The 5,048-nt window shown below is 43.8% G+C and overlaps 1 pseudogene; it reads right to left on the bottom strand.

Moving 5' to 3' along the window:
- The window catches only part of LOC108290547, a 14,683-nt pseudogene extending 10,856 nt beyond the window's left edge, over positions 1-3,827 (bottom strand).
- Between the last annotated feature and the right edge of the window lie 1,221 nt (positions 3,828-5,048).

Raw genomic sequence — 5,048 nt, 5'->3', positions numbered from 1 at the left:
TGCTTGTTTAATTCTATTGCTGAGACTTTACCGAGCATTTTGCATTTCTCTAAGTTTGTCCATTGTTTCCTGAAGTTTTGATTTTTAAAATTTATACTATCTATGTCATTGAAGACTTCTCTCATTTTTTGTATTATTAAAAAAAATTTCCTTACATTGGGCTTTGCCTTTCTCTGGTGCCTCCTTGATTAGCTTAATAATTGCCCTCCTGAATTCTTTTTAGATAAATCAGGGATTTCTTGTTGGTTTGGATCCATTGTTGGTGAGCAAGTGTGATTTTCTTGGGGCGTTAATGAACCTTATTTTGTCATATTACCAGAGTTGGTTTTCTGGTTTCTTCTCATTTTGGTAGGCTCTGTCAGATGGCTGAAGGCTGTTGTTCAGATTCTTTTGTTCCACGGGGTGTTCCCTTGATATAGTACTCTGCCTCTTTTCCTAGGGATATGCCTTCTTAGATTCTGTTATCTCTCTTCTGGATCTAGCCACCCAGCAGGTCTACCAGGCTCTGGGCTGGTACTGGGGGTTGCCTGTATAGAGTCCTATGATGTGAACCATCTATGGGTCTCTCAGCTGTGGATTCCAGCACCTGCGCTGGTGGAGGTGACATGGGGTGAAATAGACTCTGTGAGGGTCCTTAGTTTTAAATTCACTATTTTTGTTCTGGATGGGCCTCCTGCCAGGAGGTGGTGCATTCAATGGAGCATTAGCTGTGGTAGTATGGGGAGGATCAGGTGGTGGGCAGGGCCCTAGAACTTCCAAGAGTATATGCCCTTTGTCTTCAGCTAATAAGGTGGTTCCTAGGTCAATGGAGTTATGTTCTCAGGAGGCTTATGGCTGGCTCTGCTGTGTCATGCAGGTTGTCAGGGAAGTGGGGGGAAAGCCGGCAGTCACAGGCCTCACCTTGTTCCCTTGCAACCCAGAAGGCCAATCGAACTTCCACCATTCCGCCGTCCCCCCACAATGCTGAGTCTGTTTCCAGGCAGTGGGGAAGCAAGGCCGAGAACTTGCTCCAGGCTATCAGCCTCCTAGCTGTGAAAGCAAGTAGGGCTTTCGGGCTTCCCCACCTGTGGAGTCTGCACACCAGATTCACATCCTCCCCTGAATTCTGGCCAGGAGACTTCTCATTAGGTTGGAATTGTTACAAAGGTCAGCTGGAGGTTTCCTTCCCCCTGTGGCCTTTTCCCAGTACCTCACGCAGCCTGCTTCAAGTACCCCTGTGAGGCAAGGCAGAAATGGTTTCTTAGGAGACACAGAGAGCCCACAGGACTTTTCCTGCTGCTTCTTGTACCCCTGTGTTTTGCTCAGCTCTCTAAACCGACTCAGCTTAAGGTGAGTTCAGACTCTTCTCCCATGTGCTTGACCTTTGGGTTCCCCAGTGAGGGTGTCTGTTTGAGGGCAGACCATCTCCCTTTCCTATTTACACAGTTTGGGCATTCACAGTATTTGGGGTGTCTCCTGGGTCCTGCAGGTACAATTCACTTCCTTTAGTGGGTCTGTGGGTTCTCTCAACTTCCCTGATTTATTCCTGCATTAGTTCTGGAGCAAAAGTTCATGGTGTGAGCCTCCACCTGGTGCTCTGTCCGGGTGGGAGCTGCAATCTAGTCCTGCCTCCTGTCTGCCATGATCCTCTCTAGCCCCTGCTATTTGAATTCGACTGATGTTTTCCTCATGATAAGACAGGTTTGTGAGTTATTGGGAGGAAGACCCCAGAGGCAAATTGCCATTTTCATCTCATCATATCAAGGATACATATTATAAATACGGTTCATGGTTGCTGATGTTCACTAAAATCTCCTTATTTGTGTTTGCAGGCACTAGGATATTTATTTTATACTTTAGTTATAATCCAATACTACTTGATTTATTTTTTTGCTTAACTCCTTCCACTTTTGGCTGCTGAGAGCTCGTTTGGTGGCTTCTGTTGTTATAGAACTGAACTGGGGTCCACTCGCCTGGCACAGTAAAAACAGATGTCTACACTGAGGTTTTTGCAGTGCTAGAAAGGAAGACGTTTATTGCATGGTGCTACACAAGGAAGAGCAGACAGTTAAATGCTCAAGTCTAGACTTTCCAATGAGCTTTTACAGGCAAGGGCAAATTTCAGAAAAGCAGAAGTTACAGGCAAAATCATAAATCAATGTGGTGGTTACATGTTGGTTTGAGCTTAAAAGGGCAGGATATTTTACATTGGGGGTTTGCAGGTTGTAGGTAGATTCAAGAACTTCTGGTTAGCCATTGGGTAAGGAAGAGAAGATTTGTTTAAAAATTTGGGGTCAGTGGAAAAATGTTAGCTGGCTAGGGGGACTTTTTTTCTCCAAGCCCCTCTGAAAGAAACAGGATAAAAGATGAATAAAGTTGAGTCTTTAATTCCTCTTTACTAGTGGTGTATGTGCTAGTGGATTCATTTCATTGGGGTCCTAAGTGGGAGTACAAGCTTCTGAAAGACAACTCGGTGACATATGTTGTTGTTCTTAGTTTCTATAGGGAAGGCAAACAATACTGGAACTTTAATTTCCTTGGCTATTGTTTTAGGCTATGATTTGCTTCTTGCTTCACAAGTTACTTATTTACTTCTGGGGCTAACTAGATGCCTGGAATTTCCCTTGAAGGAATTTCAGGATTTTCCTTTATGTTCATGCTTGAGATTTGCAGGCTGCTAAAAAGGGAGACCCTGCTGTGTCTCACTGTGTCTATAGCAATGTGGCTTTTTGTTTTTATTTGCTGCTCTTCCTTACTTTTTGACACAAGATGCTAAAGGCTGATCTTGTATATTTCCTCCCTGAGACTTAAGCCAGCCATTTCTTCAAAGATCCCTAATTCCTTTTGGTGAAGAATAGTTGGCGCATGCCCGTAATCCCAGCTACTCAGGAGGCTGAGGCGGGAGAATCGCTTGAATCCAGGAGGCGGAGGTTGCAGTGAGCCAAGATTGTGCCGTTGCACTCCAGCCTGAGCAGTGGGAGCAAGACTCCGTCTCAAAAATAAAAATAAAAATAAAAAAATAAAAAATCCCAAGTTCTGAACCCTAATGTGTTGGTTGCTGTGGGATATTAGGACTTCTCAGCTGCAGAGCAAAAAGTATATATGTATATACTAGCCCATGCATATACAGGTATCTATACATGTCTGTATCTATATTAAGCTAAACATGAATTTATATTGATATATAGAACTCAAATCCATTATTACTATATAGGTCATTCTTGATTTTTTTCTAGTTTTATTGAGATATAACTACAAATAAAAATGTATATATTCTAGATTTGCAACATGATTTGATATGTGTATACATTGTGTGATCATTACTACAACCAAATTAACACATTTATCCTTATCCATAGTTACTATTTTCTGTGTAAGTGCTGTGTGTGTATGTTTGTATGGAGAAGACACTGAAAACCTGTACTTTTATCAAATTTGAAGTAAACAACACAGTACTATTAACCATAGTAACTTTCCTGTACATTAATTAGCTCCTCAGAACTTATTCACTTTTTAACTGAAAATTTGTACCCTTTGACCAACATCTCTTTAGCTCCTCCACCCCCAAGCCCTTGGCAACCACCATTCTCGTCTCTGCTTCTATAAAAGTTTGACTTTTAGGGAAATGAAATCAGTGTTTCCTGGGGGCCATGGCAGCAACAGCCTTCAGTAAGCCAGAGCTGCATCTCCATCCTGGTGTGCACAGGCGTGTTTAATCCCAGGGACCTGCAGTCCACGGGACCTGGTGTTTACAGTCCCAGGGACCTACAGTCCATGGAGCCTATCCTTGGAGAAGGGGAGCCTCCATTCCACAGGCGCTGAGACTTCTGCTTTAGTCCAGGGCTCATGGAGGCCTCCCACATGGTAAATGATGTGAATGAGGCTGTGCAGCTGGTCTTCCACAAGGAGGACTGGGCTTTTGAGTGAGGGCAGTGCAGTGGAGATGAAAGGGTGAGCCTGGACCTGTGGGCAAGTCCTATTGGCTGGGCTCTGGTCTGATCACTGAGCTCATCAGGCCAGAGCCTGATTCTCTTGCCACCCTTCCTGCTGCCCCACAAGTGTGGCATTACTGGTCACTTGGAAGAAGACAATGGCTCTTTTTCCCTGCTGGGTAGCATTTTGTATAAAACTGTTGGAATTTTCTGGGCCCAGTTCCCATGTGCCTCTCCTGGCAGTCTAACCCCAGGCCAGTCTCTTCACCTATGTGCCTCAGTGTCCTTCTGATTTCGTAGGGACTTCTGAAAAAGGGGAGGCAGTGTGGAATACTGTAGACGTCTCTGCAGAGCCTTTGCTGGCACTGAAGGGGTGCTCCCTGTCAGCACAGTGTCTAACACCAGATGCTACTTTTACTGTATTGTAGTTTATTATTCAGAGATTTCGGGCTTATTTTTTTTAATTAAAATAATAAGAAAAATCAGTGTCTCAAAGAGATTCTGGGTGGGCTCTGTGGCTCCTCCCTGTAGTCCCAGAACTCAGGGAGTCCAACGTGGGTGGATTGCTTGAGTCCAAGAGTTTGAGACCAGCCTAGGCAACATAGTGAAACCCTGTCTCTACTAAAAATACAAAATGTTAGCCTGGTGTGGTGGCATGTGCCTGTAATCCCAGTTACTCCAGAGGCTGAGGTAGGAGAATCACTTGAGCCCAGGAGTTTGAGGCTGCCAGTGAGCTGAGATCACGCCACTGCATTCTAGCCTGGATGACACAGTGACACCCTATGTCGAGAGAGAGAGAGAGAGAGAGAGGGAGAGAGAGAGAGATCTGTACTCCCATTTTCATTGCAGCGTTATTCACGATAGCCAAGATATGGAAACAACCTAAGTGTCTATGAACAGATGAGTATTTGTAGAAAATGTGCTGTATGGATACAATGGAGTATCATTCAGCTCTGAAACAAGGAAATCCTGCCATTTGTAACAACATGGATGAAGCTGGAGGAACTTATGTTAAATGAAATAAGCCAGACACAGAAAAACAGATACTGTGTGATTTCACTTATATGTAGACTTTAGAAAATTATTATTATTATTATTATTATTATTATTTTTTTTTTGAGACGGAGTTTCGCTCTT

Source organism: Cebus imitator, unplaced genomic scaffold (genome assembly GCF_001604975.1).
Source record: "Cebus imitator isolate Cc_AM_T3 unplaced genomic scaffold, Cebus_imitator-1.0 Scaffold439, whole genome shotgun sequence".
Lineage (NCBI taxonomy): Eukaryota > Metazoa > Chordata > Mammalia > Primates > Cebidae > Cebus > Cebus imitator.
This window is presented reverse-complemented; position numbering and strand designations above follow the sequence as displayed.